Here is a 26,995-nt window from a genome sequence, read left to right on the forward strand (position 1 = left end):
TGTAGTTCGTAACTGAACAGGACAGTAAGACATTTGAAACAATTACGAAGAACTTTACTAATATGGTTTGAATATGTATCACGTAGCAAGTGTTTTTTGTTTTTCAAAATTAAAAGTAGATTTTGTACATTTGTAAAAAAGTTTACGAAACCCCTTCTAATAACTACAAAGAAAGAAAGCTGAGTGCATCTTTTTGATTTAGAAGAAATGATTAAGTAGTTAAGATTAAGTCGATTAAGAAGTATGAAAAAGGTGATAGTGATCAGGAAAATTGAGTTTATATATAGACTAATTACGCAAATGGGTTAAGTTCTTTAAGCCTAAAAGTTCTTTAAAATTTCTTTAAGTCTACATAACTCTCTTCGTAATTCTATAACAAAAGGTTTCACAGCAAGTATAATCAATAACAAAAAAAGTAATGAAAATATTAATAAAATCCATAAAAATTGTTTACTTCGCATAGCCCCTTCCTTTAAAAACTTTCTACAGATTAATATTCTTTATCAGTTTAGCCGGAGTATACTGTTAAGTGTGTACATTTCATAATAAGAATTTCTAATTGAGCCATTCATTTGCTAAACAGATTAATTCTTGGAAACAGAGAGATTTAATGAAATTACATAAAAATATGAATACATTCAAAGATTGGAATTAGTCAGTTTGAACTATGAACGAGACAACTGATAATCGTACTAACACTATTATGAATTAATTACAAGAACAATTAAACGTTAACTATTCTGTTCTATTATTTTTATCAGGGAGATTGTATCGTCCCCATCAAATTATTCAGAATGTCACGTACAGCGAAGGATGTACGCACGTCCCAGGCTCCCAGCGAATGTTTTATCCGAGAATTTGTCAGAACGCCGCCGGAAAGGGGCAAGGAAGTTTCAGTTAGGGGATGAAAAGAGAGGGGCAGAGAGAGAGAAAGAGAGAGAAAATTTACACGACGTGCTCGCATGCAGAAAACGACGGCGGCTAGGACACGCGTGTGTTCCCGCTATCTGTATGAAAGTTCCGTCATCGACTGTCTCCTTCGTCACTATTCATATAGAAATCTACCAAATCAGAACTTCTCGACAGCGACGTTACCTTACTTTCATCATGAATAAACGATTCTGTGCTGAGAAATGTAACAAAGGAAACTGTAGCATTCCGTGAATGAATATGTTACAATACAGTCACCAATGGGAACAACTAAAGTTATATTAAAAACCGATGATAAAAATATACTATTATAGTTATAGATATTTATATTTAAATGAATTACAAACAATTAAAATTGGATTGAAAAGTGAAAATAAAAGAACACTGTTATAGTTATTGATTATTCTGTTTAACTTAATTGTTTAACCCTTCACCATACGATTTTTTCATGACTATGCTCATTTTACTATTAATAAATGATAAAAGGTTAAAGAAATTTTCTGCTCACTGGATATGTCATATAGAATCAACTGATAGCATCATTGAATTATATACCGTTAACTGAAGGATTTTTTAATAAAACTCTGGATCTCTTCCAAAAATGAATGAATTATACGATTCACTAAAAAATGTAGAGTGAACATTTCTCCTTTGTTTCCTTCTTGTTTGCAACAAAATGTTTTTAAACCTTCTTTCATCTTTTATTATTAATATTTATAATAAATGGGTACTCATTAAGTATTTCTAAAGAATTAACTTTCTAAATTTCCCACAGTCCACCCTATCAATAATACTAATATAATCTGTCATTATAACCTATGTCCACTAAATTAAACTAAAAACCAGCAGAATCCCATCACGACACATCATGAAATTAAATAAAAAAAGAAAATACTACAGATTTATAATACATCAATCTCTTTCAACTTCATTCGAAAAGAAACCTAAACAACACTCCTGAAATAATAACCCCGTCAATCTCGTCACTTTTCCAACAGACGTCCCCCGAGCCGGCAACACGATATCCCTTTTATTCAACGGACCGACGTCCATCTTCGTCAAGAAATCAATTTCCAAATCTGAAGATTAACTTGTCCCGACGCGGGGACCGCGGGTCCGAGACGGTGGATCCCCGTACCCCACATCGCGTCCACCCCAAAAAAACCGTACCCTATCAGTTCCACGGGTACGTAGTTATGAACACGAATAAGAAGGGTCGATCGTCTTATCGAGGGCTTCGATAGGGCGTCTTTCATCCCCTTTTGTATTACATGCCTATTGCATTACGATTTTCATCAAAATACCCAGGCCCGGGTTACTTCCTCCTCTCGGAGTGATAATATAGACCCGGACCGACTGGGAGGGATGAGGGAGAACAGCAGAGAAAGAGAGAAATAATCAGGGGAAAGAGAAAGTCCGTTGTGTGACGGTGTGTTGGTTAATCGAGTAGGTGCGTAGGGGTAAGTGGAGGTGGAACGGAGGGGAAAGAAGCATTCTCTTCTAATTGGCGTCGCGGGGAACGCCGGTGCATCATATTTTCTCATTAAAAGCGTTTACCCGAATGGAAAGTTCTTTTATCCCTTCGAAACGATTCGAAAGTTCCTGGCTCGAGAGTTTCTAAGCATTCGACTCTCTCCCTCAGACACTGATGAAACTTCGCCGGTTTAAGTTAGCGTAAACTCGGCTACCGGTGGAACTTAACGGTGGCTGGTTATAAATAGCTCTGTCTTACACGGTATTGCTCGCGAGCAATGCCAACGAAAATTTATCGTATAGAATCGTTCCCGTGAAAGGTCAAGAAAATGGCTCCGGCCGAACACCGCGGACGCAAGGCGGCTATGCGCGATCTGATTTACGAGACGGGCCGCCCCCCGACGACGCGACACGCATTACAGAGAGCTTTGAGGTTTTGTTTGACTAATCTCTTCGTGACATCGAGACGGAACCTTGGCTCTCGCTGGTTTAATTGAACCTTTGCTTGGGGATTTCTTTTGTGGTCGTGTTTGCTGAGACTGTTTTGTTTTTAATAGTTTTGTACGAAGGGGCCGGTTTTGTTTTGGTAATCTATGTTCGCTGGTAATGAATGTGGGTAGTAGTACTGAATACATAGTTAAATAGTATAAGAGTGAAAATTTTATACCTTTCTGTTTTGTTTTAAGTATATAATTATTTGATATCTATTTTCGTACTGTTACGCCATTACGAAGTTTTAAAGAATCCAAACAAGTGAGGAAACAATGATTTATTTTTATAGTATAATTTCCAAAGATTGAGTTGAAGTAATACGTACTATAATAAATATAAATAAAGGCTACATAAAGGAATAATTAATCATTTTTCTTTGAGTGTAAATTCCATATACATTGCTTTTACACTTTCATTCAGCAGGGAATTGAAATAGCTCAATTTACTCAGATGTGCACCTAGTTCAACTTTGATTGGAACTGAGGTTACAATTGTTTGATATTCTCTATCACCCTCTACATCTGTTTCCATCAAGACTGATCCCCCTATAACATTTATCAGAAAATCGGTCAAATAAATTTCGAGCCGTTTTAAAGAAATAAATGAGAATTCTTAGAACTCAAACAATTATTTATATATTGTACAAGTTGTAAATATAAAAATATCCATAAAAATGGTGTATCTCGAGTAACTCGAGAATTATTCCTGAATATTTGCTTGAAAGGGCACTTTCATGTGAAGTTTTCGATGTATTTCAAAGGCTGGCATCATTAATGATCAATTCCCGGCAAACGACAGAGCATCCCTATATTTATATTGAAACGCGATGCTTCCGACATGCGAATATGTCACGTCAGTCGACAGCGCACGGTGAACCAGTTAAATTTAACGCTAACCACGCGGTCATACGGCACGAAAACATCAATAACCTGGGCATCCGGCCGGCCCGCCGCTTCAAAAGTCCTTCTCCTTGGAATTTAAATCGAAAGCTTTACGAGCTGCGAAATTTGAGAATCGTAAAACGCGAGCTAACCCATTCCCGGCTTTACGATTATCGTGCCCAATGTTTTGTAGAAACGTATAACCGCGTCTGCAGTTCTCCCGAATAAGTGGAAAACCCGACGATATTCTAGTCGTCGCTTAAACTGCAGTAATTTTATTTTCGGGCGAAATAGAATCGTAGGGAAAATTGCTTGTTATATCGAACAGATTTAGAGCTTCGCCGGAAATTTTAGTGGGATATTTCACGCGGCGAAAGTGAATGGAGAAAAAAAGATATCGATTATGGCGGTAATGATACAATTTTTACGCTCAATGTAATACAATCATACACTTGGAATACCAACTACAGCACAAAATGATGCACGATTTTAAGAATCCTCTCATAATTTCTAAATATAAATGTAACATCATATTTATTTGCTCGATTGCTTAAAAATTAGGATAACTCATTCGATGAAAATGAAATTTTCATTGCTTAATCAAAGAAGTCATGAATAGTTGAATTTTCACATACATAGTTCAAAACCGTCACTGAGAAATGTTAAAGTTGTAATGATTGATCTATATTCTTTATAATGTTCTATCAGAACAGATAACCTTCCTTTCAGATGGATTTCGCTAAACAATTTCACACTCCTTTCGTTGAGAAAAAAAAGTATTTTCGTCCTTGAAATCCAATAATCTAATTCCAAACAGGGCCATCGATCTTTAAAACCACTTGAAGCGTACAAACTCATAAAACAATATTCTTTACTAAAACAAACGTCACACAAAAGCAACAGGAAGTATGAAAATAGCGCAACACAGAATATCTACCGAATCAACCGAAGGCAAGAAATAATATTCGAAACATACGAGCGACACCGTAAATCTGCGTGTTCACTAAAAACAGCTTCAAAGATCCAAATTTCCAATCAATTCCGCGAAATAAATACCGCGTCGACTGATTCCTGGCAGAATCAGTGAACACTAATGCTTAGCAGAACTCGAGCGACACTACGTCTTCGTAATGCGTGGGCGTAGCTGGTACACAATCAGCCAGCGCCGACTGCATAAGTTACGCGCGCGACCTAAGAACGAAGCGGGAACGAACAAGAATGCCCCGACGTTTGCCAACCTGGTATGTCGCGGAATTCAATGTACGTATCAGCATTCTTGGCGGAAACTGGTCCGGATCGAAGTAATACCGTGGATCCCGAGCTTTAAAGAAATTCCAGCGGCGCCCGGTGGCTGTTTCGCAATGGTCACAAACGCGGCCGAACGTTCGCGTAGCCGTGGCACCTGTCTTGGCCGGCTAATCTTGAACACGTGTTCCCTTCTGTCGGCTGGCCCGCCGCCAACGCGCAGAGAATGGCCATTGTACCGTATCCGCGCGCTACACCGTCATTTTTCTTGATTCGCGGAACCCGACCCGGCTCCCTAAAACCGTTCATTTTCAATCTTCCGCCTTCGAAGTCTTCGCGGAAACCTTTTCTCCGCCAGAGTGACTCAATGTATTCTTGATGTCCCTAGCAATTTTAAGCTAGGGTCATACGAGCGTTGAACCGAAATAGGTTACAACGGACATCAATTTTGACGGACGTTAAACGTTTGTGGGTAAGGATTTTTTTAAATTTTATGATCTGTTTTTATGGGTAGGTAAAGTTTGTATGGAAATCTTAAATACTAGAGAAGAAAAGCACGAATGGTTAAATTATTTATTGCTAACTTATGGGTTTATATATCGAAGCTTGATGTTACCATTATGGTGACAGTAGACAGTACAGTAAACTGTTGTCACATGACTGTTGGTTGCACTGTAATTGCTTTACAATACTTATTTATTATCATAAGCATTATAATTATATAAACGTTTACTATTATTTACGCAGAAAATTTTTCTTAACTGGTTAACTGCTGGCGCTTTTACCTTATTATACAAAATTACTATATTATCACATCAAGAAAACTTTTAATCTTCATCCACTCCTTAAAAAGTCACAGCAAAAATTAATCTGATCAAGGATGACTTACCGAAACTAAGCCAGTGAATGAGTTAAATACCTATTAGATACATATTATCTTCGACAATTGCGATTAACGCTCCATATTGGTACAATAACGAACATTAATTTATTGCTCCTATGACTAGTTCCATAAAACGAACAAAGAATCAAACACCATTTCCGCCGAATGTTGAACAAAATCGTAGCAATCGTCAACGTCTTCTAAGACGATAAGACCTGACATCGTCGTATTCGACGGGCGTTTCGTGTAACTGATTCTAAAATAATGTCACGCCGCGACGGACGTTGCAACGTCGGCCATAACGTTCGTCATTTCAACGCTCGTATGGCTCCGGTCTTATCAGTCCCAGCGAGAAATCTCTCCCCCTCTCGAGGAACTCTCTCGTGTTCGTTTATTAGCGCGTCGCGACCTTCCCGTCGAGACGGAGGGATCAAACTTACGGCGTTAGAGCTTCAGCGAGACGCAAACGTGAAACGACTGACAGGCGGCGAACGCGAAGCCCCCCGAAATGGCAAACGAACTGTACGACCAGCACGACTCGTAATCGTAACTCCGCGTAATGGGGCCCTTACGCGCATCACCTAAGACGTAGTGGCAAGTTGTAACTTACGACAGACACCGGAGCAGGTTTTAGCCCCTGTGGTTCCTATCTATTCGTCGGAAACATCTTACATTCATTGCTCTCCGAGTTTACGAACCTTCCACTTAATATAATTCTGTCGTTCTAATTTGTAGTCCCCCTCCTCCCGAGTGCTACCAATCCCATAGTCTCGAACCGAGCGAAATTTACGATCTGAGAGGAGCCGGATACATGTCCTCGGATACGTTTCGAATACAGTTCAGGATCGTCGAGGAGAACTCTGGGTGGATCTGAATACTTCGAATAGCAAACTAATGGCGGCCGTGGAGATGTTTATATGTTGGGCGAAATGTTTCGGTACTTACGTATTATACGGACTACCTTTGTTTTTAAGAAATAATGTATTAATAATGATAGCGATAATCATGGTAATAATAGTAGTGAAATATAAATAATGTGTTATAATAATTAAATAAGTACTAATTTAGACTTAACCTAAATGTATCACGAAGTATCGATGTTTCATTTAGAATGAAGATTTGAATTACTTTTTATGCTTATGGGAGTAAGAACAATGTTAAGAAAATCGATTTGTATCTAGGGACGAATAAGAAACCTGTTTTTAATTGCATTTTATTCGTTTGTTTATCGTGTGCATAAATGTGTCATTGTGAGTGGTTAGTATTTTTTAATATTAAGTGAAATTAATTGATACATTATTTTTATTTTTATATTTCTGTATTTTCATATCTTAAATTCATTTTTTAACTGAATCCCATTTTAAAGTGTTAACATCATAAACTGTAGAGTGTATTTTTATTTTTATTATAACGTTTAATTATCACAAAGATAAATGTGGAAAGAGGAAATAATATTCAAAATGAATTTTTTAGCACTGTCACATGCATGTACCCAAATTTCATAAGTTATACTAAGTAATTGTTTTCGTATTCTCAATATGAACAGAAATCCTGAAAATGTTTAACTTGAATAAGCCGTCGTGTATGTTACACATAAGTAGAACGTGGAGTACACATGATTGATCATAAAAATCTGAATACATCAAACTTTGTGTACCCAATTTATTGAAACAAACAGAAGAGCATGCTGCAATGACAATCACCGATTTTGATGAGATTTTGCAGAAAGATGCAATGCTGAAAAATATTCGACACGTATTTTTTTAGAGGCAATCTACTGTGGCGAAGAGATGGAACCAATCCCCAAAGGTACGAATGAAAACAATATTTTGTTGAACATCCTGGAAACTATTAGCGCTACACGAAAAATGAAAACTTCAAAATGATGTATTTTTCAGTAAATCCATACAAGTATTAATTAGAAAAATTAATTTCTTTAAAAACTGATACGTTGTTCTTTATAAATCTTATATTTTCTGATATAAACAAATTCTTCTCATTCATGTTCGACATACCCAGCCGACAATACGTCTCAGTCACGCATAGATTTAAAATAAAAGAACTGATTATACGATTCAACAGTTCACTGGTATAACGATACCACTATAAAATTGTTAAAACTAATTGTTGGAAGTACTCAAAAACCATAGAACCTATATATTTTCGTATGAAATTAATCATCAAGTTAAAAGATAATCAGAAATTTTTACGATCACGTACGTTGTATTACGAGGTTCAATCTCCCGAATATTTAAACATTTCCAGGCTATAAAAATAACCCGTTGGTAAAAAAGCAATTCTAATTTTCTCGCGTTTCTTTGCGCGCGTTGATATCGTCCCATCTGTACCGCAGAATACATATACGGGGACACTTTTCTGTTTTAAGAGAAAGATACGAGGAGATTGTTAACAAGCCCCTCAGGGGATGATTCTACGCGAACTGGTTCATTAAGGAATGCAATTCTGTGTCGCATAACGATTCGAGTTTGCAATTCACCGGGCGGCGACTGTGTTGTGCTTGGTCGACAACGTAGTAGGATGATCGTGGCCGCGGACTGCACCGAGTAATTTCCGGAAGAAAAATATTCGTGTAGGAAGTGTACATGAAATCGAATCAATTTTGCCGGCAGGTTCGCCGCAACCGACGGGAAATGAAATCCAAGGGGTTCTTGTTACCAGAATGATTTGTTTCATCGTTGGAATTAACTTTGATCGAGCTGAATGTCTTGTCAGTTTACCTTTTCAATGGAACGATCTTATTCTTAAATTGCTTGCCGCTTTCAAATGAATATCTCTTAAAATAATTACGTATTAACGCATTAACTGTATTTTTATTATAAATTGATTTATCATTTACTGGATGTTATTTTATTTAGTTGCAGTTGCAGCTGTTTAATATAAAATATTTATATCAAATTATAGTAAGAGATTATTCAGAAAATGGTGGCAGATATTTATTAATTAATTATTTAAATTATTAGTTTTAATTAGTTAATACTACAATTGCATAAGTTAACATACTTGTTACTTGAAGTACAAAATGCAATATTTACGTCGTTTTATTATTGACAAGGAGTATGATTAAATTATTTTAGGACTAAGTATTTTAATTTAATATGGTATGTTTAAAATTGGTAAAACCTCGTATGTGTGACAAAGGCTGATAACCAATGGTTGAACGAAGTTACATTTGCGTCTCACTGCCTGTCAGCGTTAACTACGTGCCTGTCTCTTCATTTTAAATAATTTCCTACGTTTAGTGTGCACAACTCGGAAAATGTTAACCAATTAAAGCGATAGCGCAACTGCATAATAACTAAATATTCACTACACTGGATATTACTAGCTTTTCCGTTTTAACCATGTGCGCTTTAGCCTGTGAAAGATTACACTAGCTGCCAGTTCCTTCCAATTACGTGCAGGCAAAAAGTGAGGTATATTGAAAGCGATCCACGTTGGTGAATTGCAAAGATATTTTCGAAAATGCCACGACCGGCGACATGTTCTAATTGTAAGAAATATATAGAGAATATGCTGAACGAAATTAGAACATTATTTTATTGAATAATTTCTGTAGATTTTTCAGTTAATTCTGGCAGAAATATAAATCACTTAAATTTACGTACAATCCACTACTTGATTTTATGCAGTGAAACTATAAAATTTGATATTCAATATCGTACTTCGCATAACGCATCAATATGTGAAACATCTTTATTCTTCAATTGACGTGTAATTTCTCTTTCAGTTAGTTTCAAAAAATATCGTGTTTGTCCCGTCAGAAAATGTCAAATATTTCTAACGAAATAGCAGACTTCCAAGTGGAAAGGATTAACAAACTAACAATTAAAGACATCACCATCGCAAGAACCAAAACACGAATAACAGCGTCACCAAACACCGAAAAATGCAAATTATACAGCCAGCGTGAACGTGTTAAACGCGCAAAATAGTTGGCACACAAGGCGCTGAAAAACCCAGACAGCATCTTCGATCGATCCCCTCAAGCGTCCCCTAAGTTATGTGCGGCAGACGTACCTCCGCGTCTTAGGTAGGCACGTATTACGTAACAGTGAAGGGATATCATTCGTAAAAGGAGGTGGTAGGGCTAGAGGGCTGGAAGACGGATACGGCAGTGTCTTGCTGCAAACTGGTCGTGTTAATTACATCCCTAGCTCCCTCCACCACCGGTCCCCCGACCCCCAGGCCTGTCCTTCCTTCACGCCGCCATACACCACGCAGCTTACGGGGATAGCCCGCCTTAGAGGTCACTGAAACGTCGCCCGGCATACTGTAATTGGAAACCGCAAGGCGCAAGCCACCGCCGCGGCGAACTGGTCGCACGAGAATTCAAATCATACGGCCGTTTATTAGCACCTGGCGTCAACGGAGTCAAGCCACTGTTGATCGCTTGATTATCATCGACGTACGGTGTCCCCGTTCCGAGGGCAATTGCGATTCGATTACGATCATTTCCGTCGGCGGTTCTGTCCTCGCCGCGCCTCACCGGGACGTTTAAACGCCGCGGTAAACCGTCGGAACGACCGAGGAACCCGTCTAATACGGCAAAAACGGTCTTCATTTCAAGCTTTTGAAACGCTTCTATGGCACGGAGATGACGAGCACCCGGGCAACCCCGTTTCCTCGGTCTGCTACCACCTTTGACGCTATCCTAGTACTTCGTCGATTTCTAGGTGTAACGGAATGTACGTCCAGAAGGAGATCGGGATAAGACGTTGACACTCATATTAGGAATAACGTTTGTGTTTGTTCATTCTTTAATGTTAGAATATTTGTTCATAATTTTGTTATTTTTGCAGTGTTAGTAGATGAGTGAGTGTTTAGATGATGGAGGTCCAAAGGGATTTTGTCAGATTTTTTAAAGAATGTAACGATTGTGTAGAGGAATGGATAGAAATAGGTATCGGGGTACCCGGTTGCTGTTATAAGGGTTGAATAGTGACGAGACAATGACACCAATCAGACCCGCATTCTTCTGCCTGTCATCTTTTTTGAATCGTCTATTTACTTAACATATTGGAAATGGATGGGACATGTAATTCCCAAAGACCGTACCATAATTTTTTATTCTAGCTTGCAACCACAGTTTTTAATGATCTACTGTAGCTTCTAAAGCAACCGTCGCATTTGCTCTTGGTAACCACAGTCTCCATCTACTTTGAATACATTAATACCTTATAAAATAGAACAGACCAGCGATTCTTAAACTATGATCTACAGACCCCTGAGAGTCTTCGAATATGTAGTCAGGGGTCCACATTAATAACGTTTTTTGGTTTGGCAAACTTTGTAACATAAGCTAAATTTGAGATAGCAACCGTTTGTTCACTGACAAAACAAACCATATACATGAACATATTTTCTTAGAAATGGTTAGGGGTCCAACAAAATGTACACCGTGCATTTCAAATGTCAAAGGCGTCCTCAAAATCACAAATTCCAAAAACCACTAAAATAAACAATAAATATCCAAAACCCTATAAAAACTAACGAATCCAGATCATCTCCATTTAACACCCTACACTTCACGAGCTATGCATCAGTTTAGCTATCCGCAAAGACAGTTGCCCGGCCCAACATTGGCCACCGCAGTCGAATAACGGCTGCGCGCTATTTCTTTCCACTCGGCCCCCGGAGTACAACCATTCAGCGTTTTACATCGGATCACTCGTGGACGCAGGTGGCCAGAAAGAATGGGTATTCCCTGCCGCGCACGGTCCGGCGCGGCTGGCAGCCCGTTTCTTCACCGGTTGACCGAGCTCGTCGATCGTTTCCCGCCAGTAGCACAGCGCGGCGCCCTACACCCGCGTACTCCAGGTACAAATAGCATTTCTACGGTGAAGCCGTTTCCGTGGAGCCGTTGCCGAGTAATAAAGGAAGGGTCGGGGACGCAGTAATGACGCTTGGCTCGTGTAATTACCAGTTATGCATCGATGGTATATGACCCCGGCGTTAGTAGCTGGGCCAGAAGAGAGAGGGGGGAGGGGGGAGAGCGGGAGGGAGAGAGAGAGAGAGAGAGAGAGAGAGTGCGCAGGGTTAGGGCCACCGGTAATGTGTCATTGTCGTCGGACCACGGTATCCGAATGGATATCACGGCCCGGGAACCGGGTACCTCGACCCAGGAAGGGTATTCCGACCGAGAATGGCTGCTCGGACTGCTGACTGATCTACGGCAGAATTCCGCGATTCTGATTTGTCTCGCGGATTTCAGGTGGCCCAGTATCGTTTCGTTGTGGTCGAGGTATCAATCAAGGTACCGTGTCTTAACGTTAGGTACACGGAACGAACCAGTTCGACTCGTACTGAATTTTATATATCGATAACAAGGAAATTTATTACAAATATGAGAAGTTAAGAGTAATGAACCGCTTTAACAATAGAGTCTGAAAACAATTTTTAAGTGAAGTTAATCGATTTGACGAATGTTTGTAAATCTTTGATGAATATATAGGAAAATAAAAGATGATTATGTGTATTGGCGTTAAAAAAGATTTCTTTCAATTATATGTATTATATATTTTTTAAACATAACCTCGATTGATTAAATTAATGTTACCTCTTAAATTTGTGTGAAGCTTCCTGTACACTGAAAATTTAGTTTCTTCGCAGAAAAAAGATCAAAAGATTGCATATGATGGAATGAACATCAACATAGAATAGCAATATCATAGACCATTTTACACGTAACGCACATTATAATATATATTGTTTTACTGCATCAATGTCTAACAAAATATTAAAACTATCAGAGGCAACCGAATATATACCCTTACTTTGAGCCTATTTTTATTAGAAAAGTAGAATACTGTCACATTTTACTCAAAATACATATCATTACTGATGATGCATTGAATGGTAGCTTTTTTGCTGGGTTGAACATAATTTTACACGACATCCAGTTTATCGAAAAAGACCCACGATTGGAGTCATGATTAAAATTACGTTAATAATTTTACGAACACGAAAATCAATTAATATACTACAAAGTTTTATCGATACGAAAGTCCGGCCCAGTTTTTCCTATAATCGCAACGATTCGAACATCTCCGCGGGATCCGCGAGCTGTGAACATCGTTGCTTAGGTAACAAGTTCAACCGGGCGTATTAATGGGAGGAACGTATGGTAACGAATTCAACGCACGTGTTTAATTAATCCGATGAACAAAGCCACTTGCCAGCGCCAAAACCGACCCATGATACGTCGAAAACTTTTTCACCAGTTCATTTGTATCGACTGGCATCGCCGAAACTGCTGCTATTCAAATTATGAATCGAGCCATTGTGCTAGTGCACGCGAAATTGCCAAACACGCTGTCCGGCTTTTGTTATTCGCTCCAAATTTGCTGCATGCTAGAACGATTGCACGGCCGGCTCCCGTTGTTTGCATGCTGAACCTTTATTACACCACGCTTCATGAAAACGGTGAATCTTTCAGGCATCATTCTTTGGAGATTCCCGAAAGGAAATAGCCTTTCAGCGCTACATAATTCAGTTATCGTTGGTATTTCGCTGTCTGGCAAACAGACGCTAATTAAAATTCTTTTTTAATCAAACACATCAGTTCCCATTACTTCTAGTAATGTTATCAAATATAAAATACTAATTTCGCAGCGGAACTCTGCGCATGGGCAATCTGGCCATATTTCATCACTGCGAAAGTAGATTTCTGGAACTGTGATTGCAGAAAACACTATTTTCTAAATATTAATTCTACATCGAAAAAGCACAATATCTAAAGCGATGTATTATTAATAAATATATAATTTTTTAACTCTTAATAATTGCATTCTGATAGCAACCTTTTTCAAAATATTATAGAACCATATTTGATATTTTTATTATCAAATACCCCCAATTATCTTTTATCAAATCCTACATATTCCTAAAAAACATATTCAGATTTCGTTTACACATTTCCTCCGCAATTTACACACACAAATTCTAATTTATATAATTCGAACATAAATCTAATATTAACCAGCATTATTGCTGACTATTACCAGCAACCCTTTTTAATATTAATAAACGAAAGAAAGTATGGGACCGGTGATCTATTTCTCCGTGCAAGAAAGTATTAAAGCGTAGTGACAGCGGAGCTAACGTTTACAGGATTCTACAACATTGTTTCCTCGAAGTGCATCGCATGATCGAGACGTCCGTCGCGGCAATTACGGCGCGCGCCACGACGGGAAACGTTAAGCATTCCTTTTGTAAATTTAATGTCGAAGGGAGGCTAGAATCCTCGCGAACGGAGGAATGCTCCGGTTGAAGTTCAGTTTTCTCCTCTATCCACTGGTCGATACTTCCCTGGAAGCGTGCTCCTGGAAGGAGTTTGTCCTGATAGAGGCAGGAAGAACGGCGAGCTTCGCGTGTCCTTCCTGATTTATAGTCGTCGATCGAGCCAACCCTCTCTTTCACCCCCCGACGAACCGTTCCGCCACCACGATCTGCTGGCCAGTGGTTCTCACTCTGCCTCCGGTAAAAATTCTGGCGAACTTTAAATTAGCTAGTTACGAAGACAAATTGCGAGTGCCGCCTGACAATCCGATTATTTGGCGTTTCTGCGGCGCAATGGAGAATTTTTTCGCTCGGGAAGCAAAATAATTTATTAGCATGTGGATCTTTTACGAGTATTATGTGGACGAGAGACATTAAAATGTAGAAGTATTTTATGGATGTTTATTATTGCTGTTAAGTCGTGATATTAACGATGTTGTAATATCACTTATTTTAGTAATTGTTGAATTTTATAATTCTTTAACTCTGAATAATTGAATTTTGATAGCAATATTTTTAATGGTAAGGTCAGTATAAGTTGATATTTGTTGAAGTAACAAAATCTGTAAAGTGTCTTTTACAAAACATCTCCATTCCCTTTTCAATGTTAAACAGAACAATAATTAAAGTATTAATAGAAACATAGGAATAATAATTCCTTGTTATTATGTGGGTCGGTTCAACGAGAATACGACGATAAGTGGAATTAAGGAACTACGATACCGGTTCCTACTGAATCCGAGTCCTTGAGAATTCAATTATTACAGGCTGCGAGATGGAAATTAATTCATAAAGACACATCCACGTTTGCGCACCTCGGTTGGGTGATTCTTCCGCGATTCGTCAACGAACTTCTAGCGTCGTATTAGAAATTCTGGAAATGTAATTCAACCAACAACAAGAATACCTCTTCGTGGATGCACGTTCCGCGCTGCATATGGAGAGTATGCAGAACTTGTCGCTCCTCACGTTCCCGCCTCGCAAACTGTTCCACGCGAAATTGCCGATGAATGCGCATTCAGCAGCCACCAAAGCAGCCCGTCGAAAGATGCAACTTTGCAAATACGTGTCGATACGCTCTTTGTCCGCCAAACCGCCGTCGCGCTTCTTCAACTTACAGTATTAGTTGCTATTGCCTATTAAAAATATCTCCAAGCGTTCTTCTTAATATATTGGGCCATCCCATAAGTAATGTCATTTTTTACTTTACCTTCTAATATATGTTTTGAAAATATTTATTTAAAACATTGATAAAAAAATTAATCGTAGAATGTATAAAAGTCATACAACGACAGTCATTACATGAACGATTAAAAAAGAAAACATAAGAATTTTCACGCGGAACACTTTTTACAAGTAATTATAAATAACTACATTACATACGCGATGTTCTATTATATTAAAATTGGAACTGAACACGACAATCATGAAATCCATCGAATTCATTAATTGAGAATAAATTATCATAAAAATAAAATAACGGTAGCGTGAAAACGTTTTAGAACTTTTTACAATTTTGCATTAACTTATTAAGTGGGGAAGCATTAACCTATTAACTTGCTAGTTGAACTCGTCAGGATCTTTGATTAAGTTTTCCTTTTTCGCTCATTTTCTGGAGGACGTAGAACTTAATGGTGCCATTATCTCGCTATTATCTGCAGTAGCGTTAATTACATCGTGTTTACGTTTATTATGATACAATTCTTCTCGGACTGTTAGTTTTCATGGCGGAAAAGTCGTCTAGTTAATAGGTTAACCACGATCAATAGTGGAGAATTTCTTTGTAGGAATTTTGTACAAATCGTTCCGTGCAAAATGTAATATTTTTCTATTGTAATTAACAGAAATGGAACACCTCAATTAAATATAAAAAATGAAAATAATACGATTCACCTTTAAATATTCCTTTTTCCCTACCTCGGAAGCAACCAATTAATTTACAAATGATGTAAAACGGCTCCAAGAAAAGAAAAACACAATAAAAAGGAAACAGAAAATCAATACGTTGCCTCTGTACAATATTCTAAAAATGAAACTTCATTTTCGAGAATATTAAAAGCGATCCCGTAACAGTACACTGTCAGCATCATTACAACTGCGCTGCCGTTCTCACAACACTGCAAGCCTACGTCTTAACAAACTGACCTTTGTTCATTATCGCTATCGGTAAAAAGGGGATTAGCGATAAGCAAATAGGAGGGAATAACACTAAGAGCCAACGGCGGTTGAAACAACCGTAGAATTGTATCTATTACTCCTTATGGTGACATTCTCGGTATCGAATGGTCCAATCATAATAAAAAAACACTTTATTTCGTATCGGTTTCACCACCGAGACGCACATTTCATTAACGCGCGGGCATTAATAATGAAGTGAGCATGTAACCTGATCGTTCTAGTAAAAATAATAATCGGAGTAACCGATCGGGACAATTTGTCAGCGGTGGGTGCAGCAGCGAAATTTTAATGAATCCATTTCAAAGGAACAACGTTCTATAGATCCGACGTTGACAAGTGGCAGGCTGTATCAATTTCTAATTAATTTCCCAGCGATACGTCATTAACGTAAATTAAACGTTTCGTTTGCCGTGCCGCTGACTCACTCTTTATCGAAAGATCGTTAAACGCCCGATGAATTATAATTCCGGAAATTTTGTCCGACGAGTGGGGTCTGTGCCGACGAAAGTGCCGCCCTAAATCATTAATGGAATATTCGGTGACCACTGGCCGGTACGAGTAAATGGCAATTACTGCTTTACGCTTCGCGGCCTGGCTTCGAGTAATTTTACTCCCTGGAAATTGGACGTGATACTATCCAACTATGCGTACAACCAGCCTCGTTCCACTCGCGCATTTACAAAAATTGCTCGCCAGCATCCAGTTCCCCCCCCCCCCCTCCCACTTTTTTTATCTTCTTTTATATTTTAAGTAATTTCGAAAATTAAGCCGGAACACCGTACCGAGCGTAACCCGATTGGCATTTTGTTTGGTACCGGCCCTTTGTTCGTGCACAGACCAGTTTAAAGCTGCCCAGGAAATTGTATAAAAACCTAAAATGTGAATTTAAAAATATGGGGATTAACGAATACGAAATAGAATTTGCAAATAATTCTTTGTGCACGCGTTATTCGTATTTTTCGCTGTGTACAGTGCGCTAAGGGCTTCATCTAATTTTGAGTTATTGGGCTGTAACGTAAATAAGATTGATTATATTCAGTATTTCTGGTTTATTATTAGTTTCGCGAAGTAGTTGGGTAATAGAATTTGATTTAACATTTTGTCTGCTAAATCAGCAACAAAATTCCATAGTTGAAACAGGTTTCTTAACGAAATAGAAACTGAAAAATCAAGATTTTCCGTAGTGATTCTTCCTTTAATCTTTTCATACCTTATTGATACAAATGAATTTGTCGGATCGCAACGTTTAGATAAATTGAAGTTTTGGACAGATAACATTATGAGATTTCTGGTGAAATGAGAAAGACGATAGACCAGAACGGACTGCAAATAATTCACTAACATAAAATACATCATAAAATATTATGCATTCGTTAGATACTAATAAAAAAAATAAATGTTTAATACAAGCTAATATATTTAAGAAAATTCAGTTTTTAATCTCTAATAAAACGTACCATCCCAATTCGCGAAGTGTTCAATCAACTATGACTGACTTTCATTTAATTCCCCTCATGCGTATTTGCAATGATTCACCACAAAATTGTTAGAATCAAAATATGCATGTTCACATATGTTTACATCAGACTTTATTCATGTTGCAACCTTAATGCATGACACTTTACATTAAACATTTATTCAGTGAACCATAAACGTACCGACACTTAGTATGTGCCTATTCCTATCGTAACCAGTCAAATAACTGGTTGTAAAATATGTAGTCTATTATAACTACTTATAAAATAAAGGTAAACAAATTAAACGATAAATTTTTCTTAATATATATAGAAACAAGAGGAAAGACAGAAACCGAGAAACAGTTTGACCGAGTAATATAGGAATGATATACACTACTCAAAAGTTTGCCAGCAATACATCAATTAAAAAAAAAAAACTTCCATTTCTTGTAAACAATATTTACTGAAGAATTTTTGTATATCATTAAGGAACATGGTCATAAGTGTATTAGTCAAATATAAAGATACCGGTATATAAAGGTATAATTTGACCGGTCGCAGAGCGTTCAGTGTTCATTAACCAATAAAAAGCATGGCAACGTTCACAGATGTCTCCTAGCTTTCTCGAGGATAAGTTCTCGAGTTCTTCCCTTGTTTCCTTGAAGGGACCGGTTTACAACCAATTTTTATCTATCGCCTATGTCGATTGGATGGTTCGCGTCTACATAAAACCAGCATTTATGACCGAAGACAATTTATACGCGTCACTTCGGTCGGCCGATGATCGACGACGCCGTGCGTCGTCGGCTTTTATCAGTATTTGATCATTGATAACTCGGGCTTCGGAAAATTCCACTCAAACAAGCGGAGCTGGTACTTCGATAAGCGCTATCGTAATATAACATAATACGAGCAGGCGTCATTCGGAACACGGGGCGACGACGATTTTCCAGGTTGCATTCTTATTCGAAATGCACCTCGAGTTTCCTTCCAGCGCGCCCCGCTCTTCCCTCTCCAGCTGATCGTTAATACTGGTGGAGGTAAACGAGAAACTAACAAGTTCCGCCATGGATACAGCGATTATTAAAAAGCACGGTGGGAATGGAAGTCGAACGGAATTATAACCGCGTTTACGCGCGAGACGCTTTTGCAAGTCGTAATAATGCAAACGAAATTCAATTCGCCAGGAATAGAGAATTCGCCGTCGACGCGAGAACCGTCGACAACGGCAAATTGCAACGGTATCGGCGATCACGCGTTAAATGAGCGTGGAAAAGTAATGAGAAATGTCACGGCACGAGTTTCGGAAATATCATTTAGTTCGACCGCGTCGTGGACTTTTGATCGTTTCCGAAAATGAATTTCGTGTTATGTTTGAATTTGTGTAATATAATGAGATATTGACTACTGGCTGGATATATTTGTTTGTAATTTCTGTGAAGATTTTAGTTACCGTAAAGTCTATGAATTTTTAAATAGTTGATATTAATATCTAGGAAATATTGATTGGAAGGATTATTGAGTTAAAGGTATTAAAGGCCACATAAGCAAGACAAGAAATATCTTGTTATTTGTAGAAGTTATTAGCTACTAAACATATTATTTCTAGTAGTATTCCTTTAAAACATTTTTCATTTTTAGTATAGTTATAGTATTTGTTTCTTGGTATTCATTGTTTTTATTTAACAGTCCACAACGTAAATTAAAAACTATGTAAATTTATCGTTGCCCTCAAAGTGTTAAATGACGAGGAACAGTGAGACTTTAATTTAGACAAAGTACAACACGAATATGTATAATTAAAATACACTTACATCGGACTATTGTTTAATAATTCAGCTGTGAATTAAGGTGCATTCTGACGTAAATAATTTTCAATTTACAATTTACAAGGTATTCATTCGTTTCATCAGACACTTCTTGTTGGGAATTTACATTTAATTATTTACATTTCGTGTAGATAGTCCTGTGTCAAACGCGGTTGGCTCTTTTATTACTCCAGCAAGAGAAAAATTACATTAAATTTCATGACATTAAATATAAATAATTTAAACGTGTAATATCGTTAGTAAACGTGTATATAATTGTCATTTCATTAACAGCAACAACAATCCTTTGCAGGCATTGACAATTTACGAAGCAAACCATGCATTACACGCATACAAAACACAAGTCAAATTAATCTTTCCGTTGAGTTAGCTCGATTAATCGGTATAATCGACTTATTTCCGCATGTTCAATGGAAATCAGGAACTACAGAGGAATCCACTGACCGGCAACAATAGTTGAAACTGAAGCGGTCACATACGCAAACCGTCTAAGTGGAAAGTAACGACCACTAGTAACTTCAACAGTAACATCAGTAAGAGCAGGAGCAGCAGCAGCAGCAGGAGCATCCAACCACCAGTACGCCGACATGCTTTTGAATGCGTAATCATTCAAGTGCATGTGATCCCACGTTCTGCGAGATCCCAGGCTCCCTGATAGATGATTAAATTTAAATTTGTCTTGGTCGAGCAAACCTCGATCTATCATGTTGGCATCTCGAGTGGGGATAAGTCATGAAAAATGAGTTTGTCATTCGAGATAGGGCCGTATTAAGTTCGACTTGATTCCATTTTACCGCGACAGAGCCTACTTTCTTGCCCCCCCCCCCCTTCTCAACTCCTGTCCCGTACCAGGGATGATGTTCAATCTTCCCCGTTGCACTGGAAACGAGTGACTGATCGGCCGTTCCTTTGAATATTCGACGTTTAATATTTAATATTTCGAATGTTTAACGCGAACGAGATGTTTTATTCATATTAAACCGGGAGATCTTGGGATCGGATTAAAGAGGAGTCCGATAAAACCATATAAAATTTTACCTTTGCCCCCTTCCGGCTAAGATACGGTTGTTTGATTAGGGCTCAACGCGATCCGAGTATCTTATCCCTGGGGCAGATAAAACGAGATAAGTATTCTTGATAACGAGTGTAATAATGGGAAAAATTATCTAATCGAAGGACACCGTACTCCTGCAATGAATGTTCCACGAAAGTAGATAACCTGTTAAAATGAAATGTTGCCAGTTATTGATCCTTTCAGCATTTCTCTACTTCGAGAAGAATTAACTGGAATATTAAATCTTTTATGTAGTTGTTAATTACTTTTTTCTGTTCGTTAATTTTACCATTACTTCAACGTAGAAACGATTTTTGGTTTTACAGATCTTCGAGCATATTCTTAAGATTTTGGTAACTGAAAATTATAGAGATAGGGATTAATAGAATAGTGGATGGAATTAATATAAGTGTCAAACTGTTAATAAAATTAACAACCTGAAGTAATTTACTTGAATACTATATAATCAATTATCTTTATAAAATTCGGAGTTCCCTCGATTTGAAGAAATAGTATCGTACAAATTAACGTTTGGTACAATGTAGTTTTCTAATTTATTCATCAATTCTTACAACTGCACACAGTATTAAATATAGAAATTATAATTACTGTATGTTTTTAGTGGTTTTGCCACAGCACGGTTAATGTTCATTACTTTCGGAAAACTTTCCTCGTTGCATAAGAAAGAAACTTGACGCAACTGGCATAATCGTACGATCGACAAAATTATTTACATAACGAAGCTCTCTTGATTGCTCAGTATTGCAATGATAAAATCGATCCCAGCATCATTGTGCAATTCAAATCTCGAATACTATACGGAATACTTCCTATAAAAGGAGACACTCGCTTTTCCATTTTTATTGCGAGCTAAAATACAGATAGGTCATAACCGTGTCGCGACTTGATGATTAATCGATTGGCGGGAAAGCCAAGATCTTAAATATGAAAATAGCGCGCCGACGAGCTGTGCCAGAAATGTCGGCGTTCGATTGATACATCGATACTCAGAATTTCAATCAGCGACGAAATAAGGATAGACCGCAGCCTGGTATTTGCGCATTGTCTATTTCAACGTCTCTTTCATTTCCTCAACTGAGATTAGGTTTTTCGATCCATCACATTTAAACGACTCAACACATTTTAGATATTAAAACATCATTTTTATTTTTTACGAAAACAACGAATTTCGAAATAATTTTCAAAACTTTTTTTTATACGTAACAGAATGTTGTTAGAATAAAACGATTTTATAACGAATTCTTAGGAAACTTCAAATGTTAAGTTTTTTTTATTTAAAGTTTAAAGTTTGTCTACGAAGCTGTAGAAAAATTAAATAAATTCATAGGTTGAAATCAATTTGGAATTTAAAAATTGTTGAAAACACGTTTGCATATTAAGCAAATGTTAGGTCAATGATCTTAATGTTACGAATAGAAGATAACTTCTCGCTGGAAATAGCGTGAACGAAAAGAAGACGGATTCATTATTCTCGTTGAAAGCGGGCAGAATGACAGAAAACCTGATACTGGTGAATTAAAAAAAAAGTATATATCAGTACAAGGCGATGTAGTCATCTCCGATAAGACTGAATGCATGGCCGTTATCTTATCATGTCAGGGAGCATTTTGTATACCATATGGCATCCTGGGTTTAATTATATCACGGCTTTCTGGGTAGAGCTATGGAATGACTGCGCCAAATTATCGATACATCAGCGTTGATAATTTGAAACACTTCTCCGGTAATTGTTCATATATTAATAATTCACCATTCTCTTCATTCGAGTATTAAAGACGAGAAATATTTATGTAAATGTAGAGTAGCAAAACGTTTATTTTTTGTTACTGTTCAAAAATAAGGACGCCATCTTGTCGTAAACCTCCGTCGTATTACAAAATTATAAAATCTCGTCAAAGATAATTTTTCTAATTTAAAACGAATGTTTATGCAAATTCGATTTTTTAAAGCCCAACATGTAAGAATAACAGTCGAACGAGTGTTTATTTAAATTATCATTAGCTTCATGATATTATACATAATTAAGATAGGTTGCCCTCGATAATGGCTCGTCAGTGAGGACGCAACTTAACGAACAATGGCGCGGCCGTTCAAAATACCCCCGTTTCGCGCACAATTCATCTGTAATAGAAATATATAAAATTCGCAGTTAGGTAAAAGTGTAATTATTCTAATTATTGCATTAGTAATTCTCTTTATGATTGTACAATGATTTTCGAAACACCCTGTATATTACAATAAAATTGATTTGTAATCAACTGAGAAATTAGAAATTGTACAGAAAATGGGACCATTGGGCGAAATCTTCTCTCACAACGACGTCATGCTATGCGGTGAGAACAACAATGGCGCAGCTACCAGACACGATGACACTGTCCAGACATGAGTGTCCTTCGTCAGTATCGCCAACGCTTGCGGAGAGTTTACAGACGTCGCAGTTGCAACGAGAAACGAACATTAAACTGGACCTGCCCGATTTTCTCAGGGAAGATCATTAATCTTGCAAAAATGGAGGTTGCCATGCGGAAAATCATAGGACACACCTCAGAATGGATTCTAAGACGTTCTTAGGTTAGGCTATTCGAAGAGATAAGATACTGCTTAGATACTATTTCAATTTCTATAAACACCTATCAGAAGTATACTTCAGCAAATATAGAATTTTACATTGGAAAATCGAGCAATTTTTTTAGAAATATAAAAATAGAAAAGAATTTATTGTTAGGACTATAGAAATGACAGGAGAGATTACGAAATTTCAATAATTGAATCTTAAATGCACGCTACATGGTGAACTTTTACTTTATTCTTTTTAAAGCGTATAAGCTGAAATTATAATCGTCAAGGAGATGTAACTCTTTAAACGTTGTTTATTTAATATAAAATAATTCGTGAAAAATATACGCTTTCCAAAAATTATTTCTTTTTCTATAGAAATTACAAACCATTTCTTTTATCAGATTAACGTTTATTAATATTTTTATATTGATTCAAACACAAATCCTTAAATATCTGAGTGTCTGAAAAAAATAGACTTACACTACTTTAAAAAACGGTTCTATCGAATTCTTTAGGATTTTAAAGTCGAAGAATGAAAAGGGCATGATTATTCGGACTGTCATCGGCCAAATGAATGTTTCGCGATTGATTTGAATGAAGAGTAAGGATATCTGATTATTTATTTTGCACGATTTATGACGCAAGAATGTTTGACTCAGCAAAATAAATGCTGGTGGAGAATCGTCCAAGAACTCGTTCCGTGTTTGCGTTTGAAACTATCTGAATGTTTACTCGTTTGCGGTGAACTTACCAAGTGTTTTCATGTTTCCGAGAAACTGATTCCTTGTTTGCAGCGAAACGAACGCTTCAAATTTTTCCAAAGTTTCCATTACGAGATCCTCGATTGAAAAAGTAAAATTATACGTGTCAACTAACATGATATGATTTTCTTAGATGACAAATATTTTATAAATATATTTTTGAAAGTATATTGAATAGAAAGCAGCAAATGGATTGAATTTTTCACATTTGAATAAAAAATATAGAATAAAAAATATAGAATAAAGAATTTTGAATAAAGAATATTTTGGTAACGATACATGTAAGGTTTCCTAACAGTTTAAATTGGTACAATATGTTAATATACACTGTATTCAATTACTGTTGGTTATCTATTCAAACGTCAAATTAAAGATAAAATCAAGAATGATATATAAGTGACTTCAATTTCGCTTTCAACTCACTAACAATTAAGAATCAGCTGCAAGGGTCTCGTGAGTCAGAACAGTAAGCATGTGAATGTCAGTCTAAGTTGTCTAATAAGTTGCTCGTACGAGCCAGTTTCGGCGTGCCAAGTGCCAAGAGTCGCACGCTAGTGAAGCAACGCCCCAAAACAGCCAGTCTTGTGATGGAGAAATCTATGAGTAAAGCCCTGTCACAAATACCATTGCCGCGTCAGTACTAGAACTACCAGACAAGTCAAAGTAACCTACTTACTTCAGACCTATGCCTCTAAAACTATTAAAAATATAAAGATATTAATTTACAACATTATGTTAAGTAAAATCTACACAGATGCACTATTATAATATTTAAACAAAAAATACAAGCTTCTATTTCTCGCCAAGCTGAGATCATTTGACAGTTTGTTAATTTCAATGTCAAAAATATGAGTTTATTACCTGATCCTTCAGTGAAACATTACAAAAATTATTATAATTTATTAACAATTTGAGCTTTCTATTTCCCATAGTTATCTTTAAGTCCAGAGAACAAAAAATATAATAATTAGATAATAAAAATAAAAGTAACTTCAAATAAATCTTAAACAATAAACTTCATCGCTGAATAATCAGTACCCTGCACAGACAACTCAAAAAATAGTTGAACGTATTGGTACATGGCATTATCGAAAAGTAGCTAAGATTTGGAGAGCCTGATAATGTAGCAATGGTCGATCTTTGTATAAAGTCTTCAACGAAACAACTCCTCCAACCAGCCATCAAAAAAAGTAAAAAGAATAAAAGTACCTTTAATTAAAACTATAATAAAATTCAGTCACTGAAAGTATTATAGAAAGTATAAACCTAGGTACAGGTACACTGCATTATTGAAAACTCTGAGATTTAGAGATCCTTAGGTACAGCCCTCATCGAAACAAACCCCCCAACAAATCACCGAATGGTAATCGGAAAGAATCGGCGATGGAATGCTGTCCTAGACTACGGAAGCCAAGTATTCGATAATGAGAAGGCTCATAGAATGAATGATGGGCATGCCACGAAACACGTCAGCGCGAGTTCCCGGTTTATTTGGCGGGTTCCCGATATATCCAGGGTAAACGTGAAAATATTTCTCGATAACATTGTCGCCGCGGAATTTCTCGGTCGATTGCAGGTCTCCGGGCCGCGATTCCGCAGCTCGTCGGGCTCCTACGCGACGAACGGGAATACCATTACCGACGAATAAAGAACTGAAGGTAGACGTTATAACAGCGCCGGCGGAACTGCGCCTCCTCTCGTTTCTTCGAGGACTCTCGGGGGAACCTTAACGATGTTGCGGCGCGAAGAAATTCGAGCGGTTCCGGCGGGTTCGCGTACACATGCACGCGTGTAAGTACACAGAACCGCGGCAAAAATACGGAGCCAAATATGCTTTTATGAACGCAGATGGCCTAGCCGTGGGTAGGGTATTCTTAATGCCTTTGTAAAGGCGTGTCTCTCCGGGATCCTTACTCCTTTTCTCCTTCGGTTGACTCTTGTTTTTTCTCCCCTTCGATACTGTGTCGCGATGTCGCTAGATGTGAATCAAATCGATCAACCGATTTTCTTGCATGATTCAGATCTTTCTTCCGCGATGGCTGTCGTTGATAGGGAATATTTTTGGTCGAATATTTTGGATAATCGCTGTGAGCATTTTATGCGCGTAAATTGAGAGAAAGTAGTGCTGTGGTTTAAAGAATTTGAATTAAAAATGGATGCTTGTGGAATATGAAGAAATATAGGGGAAAAAGAGGAAAAAGATTGATATTCAATGGAAATGATATCAGTAATAATCTTATCTTTATCTTTTTGTTCTATTGTTTTCGTCGTGTTTGTTATGATCAGATACAAGTGAGATGTATACCGTAGTCTGAATTTTATGAAAATTTTTTATTTATAGTGGTCAATTACGAGTAAAAATATTCTTAATCAAATGACATTGGAAAAGGGATATGTCTTATAATATTATTTTCTTTTCAATTTTGTCAAAATTGTATTTAAAAAAAAAACACTTTGTCTTTCTTGGTTGTATCAATAATTGCTATAAGATACACGGTGTAAAATATGCCTATTTCGCAAACATTCCATAAAATATCAAAATTTTCAATCAGTTTTTTGCAGTAATTACACAAACTCTCATACGTGCATATTGTTCAGTTTTCTGCCCACTGTGAGATCCATGATAAGCGTGACGAAAAGAAATCAGCCAAGGAACTAATAGCGAATCATTCTTGCGCTTTCTAACACGTCCTGTGGCTCATTAATCAACCTTATGCTAGGAAAAAATGTTCCTAATTAATCTAAAAGGGGAAGCGATCAAACAGCTAGAGAAGGAAGCCATTGATATAGTTGATTCCACCACGTGTGCGCGCGTGTGTGGGCGTATTGTGACGAAGAGAGGGATAGAAATGCAGAAAATATGCGGAAAGCGGGGGCGAACTTCGTGATCGTTCGTAATAAAATGTCTCTGGCCACGATTGCCATCTAAATGAA

At 37.3% G+C, this 26,995-nt stretch overlaps 1 protein-coding gene across 9 annotated transcripts in view; it reads right to left on the minus strand.

Annotated features, from left to right (window-relative positions):
* Nucleotides 1-26,995, minus strand: part of LOC116425485 (CUGBP Elav-like family member 1-A) — a 495,366-nt gene that overhangs the window by 344,403 nt on the left and 123,968 nt on the right. Inside the window, exon 1 of one of the 9 annotated variants that reach the window (XM_076367238.1) lies at nt 4,753-4,773. The exons of the other annotated variants lie outside the window; for them this stretch is intronic. The gene's annotated coding sequence lies outside the window, so the exon portion shown is untranslated. Of the gene's footprint in view, nt 1-4,752; nt 4,774-26,995 lie in introns of those variants that run through there. 9 annotated transcript variants of the gene reach the window in all.

Source organism: Nomia melanderi, chromosome 4, assembly GCF_051020985.1.
Source record: "Nomia melanderi isolate GNS246 chromosome 4, iyNomMela1, whole genome shotgun sequence".
Taxonomy (NCBI): Eukaryota; Metazoa; Arthropoda; class Insecta; order Hymenoptera; family Halictidae; genus Nomia; species Nomia melanderi.